The 3,608-nt window shown below is 37.6% G+C and overlaps 1 pseudogene; it reads right to left on the bottom strand.

Annotated features, from left to right (window-relative positions):
* LOC121784192 lies at positions 1-2,812 on the bottom strand (annotated as a pseudogene).
* Positions 2,813-3,608: the final 796 nt, after the last annotated feature.

The raw sequence follows: 3,608 nt of genomic DNA, 5'->3' as shown, positions 1-3,608 counted from the left end.
TCAAAATGACCCATGGTTGATCAACCACAACCAGTCGAGAACAACGCCCGAAAATATACCACTGATGAGAAACACAACCAACAGATTGCCCAACGCATTCTGCTCCGGTGCCTACATACAAAAATAGCTCATCCACGTTACCCAAGACGGTCACGCTTGCTACCAAGTGTTCGACAAAAGCAATTTGTGAAACTCACCTTATACACCTTAGGCGCGACTAAGGCACATACCGTGAGATAGCCGTTTGTCAGCCCTAGAAACGACACCAGCATGATCATCCACCCTTGGTCTCCATACTTGGCCGTGAAGTAGAAGCACGGAATGAGTGCCAAACGAGACAAACACGCGACCATGAGACCCTTTCGCGACTTCAATCGGATGCAGTCAATGAGAGGAACATACCTTCCGACGAGATCCCAAAAGTTGTAGAGTGCCATGAGCACAACTGCATACCTACGAAGCACAAAGACAACTCAATTTCATGTTTATTTGCTAGAGAAAGAGTGATTACTATATACGCTAACTCACCAAGATCCTAGCCTGTGTTGGCCGGTGTTTTCGCATAAGAAACGGGAAAAATTGATAATGTGATTGCATAGATCAACCAAAGGTCAAAGCCAAGATCACGATTCTCCCAAATCAATGCCTTGTTGCTTAACCTTTCACTATCCTAAAATACTAAAATGTAAGTAATGTTGTAAACTCAAATATGAAATGGACTTGTCATAATACAAATACTTACAACTTGATCATCTGTGGTATGGATCCCGGCATCAGCAAGATCTGATGCAACGGTTTGGAGCCCTCCGAGGCTGCCTTCTTGCGGTAGTGCTTGACAATTGGTATTCTACCAAAGACGAATGCATATAGGAATACAGAACTGAACTCTAACAAGGTTGAAATGGACAGGAACAGAACTGGAAAAACACAGAAGAAAATGTCATTTGTTGAAAGTAAACCTTGCTATGTATTATAACATGAGTGAGTGAGAGTGACTCACTAACACCCTTGCGAAGGCCGTCATCAGTTTTGTCAAAAGCCCACTTTGTAATGAGCCTCAAGCCGGAAGTGAGGGCTCCGGATGCAGCCAAACCAGCAAAGAAGGACTGCAGGAAGGTAGGATCCATGAAGGATAAGTCTCCAACAATCCTCCTTGGGTGAAAGCATCTGCTAGTCCAAAACCAGCAACGAGAAGACAGATACCGACGTAATTTGCAGCCCCTCCTTTCCCTGATGTTCCCACATCCAGCTGCAACAGAGTAGGGGATTAAAAAGGGTGCGCGGTTGTGAAAACAAACGAGATGTGATCGGTCAACTCACGAGTACAAGTGCGAGTGTGCATAAAGAGAAGAGGATGTATCCGAACAAGATTCGTCTCCTTGTATTGATCTTGGCTTCGTAGTAAGCTAGTTCAAATGCAAAGGGTTGATACACTAGGGTAAGTACCCTTGATGGATGGTACTTCTGCAAAGCAAACAAACATAGGACTTCATTTTATCACATTATACAATGTTGTCGACTGCACATCAGTTTGATACTGTTCGCTTTGGGACATGCCTGCACAAAATTTGTTTGCAAGCCGACAGGCTCAACAAAACATAGCAAAAACTATAAAACGTATAAAACAGTTACCGGGAAGACTTGATAGTAATAATCGGAGATAGTTAGCATGCTATTCCACGCGACGAGATTGCCTAAGCCGAAAAACCAACATATGATAATGGCCTTAAGTCTCCCCTAAATTTAATCACATATAATTATGATCAAGACAAAAACAAGAATGTAACAACAACACAAACAATTGACAGAATTTAGGCAAACCTCAATCTTAGTGGAACTGAGACATCGGTATGGTTAGTCATGATGGCTCCACTCTATAAGAACAGAGATAAATCATAAATACAATGTGCATGTAATTAAATTGAAGACTTTTATTGGGTTTTGTATCATATAAAACATGGGATACTTTTCACTAACAAGGTAGAAAAATTTCATTTAAAATAAGTAAAGCACAAGGGGAAGATGAAAGAGAGAAATCTCACGATTAATGAAGGCGTTTGATTTTGACTGTGTTAGCAAATAAATTGTAGCTTGATATATATATATATATATAATATATATATATATATATATATATATATATATATATATATATATACCTATATATATATATATATATATATGGAGAGTTTGAGTCGAATTGAATCTTTTTAGATTTACAGTCAAAGTGAAGCTCAATCTGTTTTCAAATAAAGGATAAGAAAAAAAATCTACTGTATAAATCTTTTCGTTAAAAATCAGATCATGTGCACCGGAAAACAAGAATTGGACATGAAGGTTTTAAATAATCATAAAAGATATACATTATTGATTTCTTCGCATTAATTTACAATTGTTTTAGGGTTTTATATAAGTCTATGTTTAATAATAAATGATTCACAACTCCATTAAGTAAATCAGGAAACCGCCTTTCGTAACGTGTGAATGTTATTTTGATAATAGGTTAGTTAAAATTCATTGGTATTTATCAATAATAAATAAATAAATAGATCATGTAAAGTTACTCATATTTAAAAATCCATTATTAGATAAAATAATAAATAGAATCACTGAAAAAACTGGTAAGGATATTTTAATATAATTAATGACGTGTTTCTAACTATATTATCAATGTTTCATAAAGTATTCTTAGGGCTCGTTTGGTTGCACTGACAGTGTTATATGAGATAGTCTCCTCACATTGATTTTACATGATAGTGTAGTAAGATATGTATCTCACTTTGATGTTTGGTTGTACCGACAGCAACCCCATGATAGCTTATATTATGTTTGGTTTGGACTGCAGAAACTGCTGATACAAAAATACATGGACAAATTTGTCCTTCTAAGATTATTGTAGTGACATTTTTATCCTTGCAAACCCTATTTTCTAATTTTGGCACAGTAGAATCGCCCGCCTGCTGTCTATTGATTTCGCGCTTCTCTCCAACATTCCACTTTGCCGATTGCAGCTACTGTGTCGGGCAAGATTGACAGCCATCCGCCGTTTCGTCGTGACCTACTCAGGTACGTCTTGTGTTGTTCTCCTTCCCTCGGCCCTCCTTCCCGAAGGTTCATATAAAATATGGTTGTGCCTCTTTCGATTTCGTCGCAGAAACGCTGTTAAATGTTTCATATAAAATTAGGTTGTTCCTCTTTTTGGTATCGTGACACATTTGTGAAACATCGATTTAATTGTTGTCGACTTCCTTCATTTTGGTGTGATAGTTTGTTCAACTAATGTATTGTATTGTGTTTGTTGGGGGTTTAAGCGGGCGTAATCGGGAAATTAGCTCATTGCATACTTGTTATACATAATCTATTTCACAATCTGCGTTAAGTTTGTTTGGATCTTCCTGATTTATTTATGATTCAAGTTCTTATTCACAATTAGCTCATCGCATAGTTGCTATACATAATACATAGATCGTTTTCTTCTGTATTCATTGCCGTATTCGTTTTCGTCCTAATTCATTCTTTGGTGCAATATTAGTCCCCCTCAACGAGCCTTCCATTTGTGTAAAATGGCATCCCAACAGATGGGAGGTAGTGATGATGAAGGTATCCCC

This window comes from Salvia splendens, chromosome 21 (assembly GCF_004379255.2).
Source record: "Salvia splendens isolate huo1 chromosome 21, SspV2, whole genome shotgun sequence".
NCBI lineage: Eukaryota > Viridiplantae > Streptophyta > Magnoliopsida > Lamiales > Lamiaceae > Salvia > Salvia splendens.
Note: the sequence above shows the minus strand (reverse complement) of the source record. Positions and strands in the feature narration are given on the sequence as shown.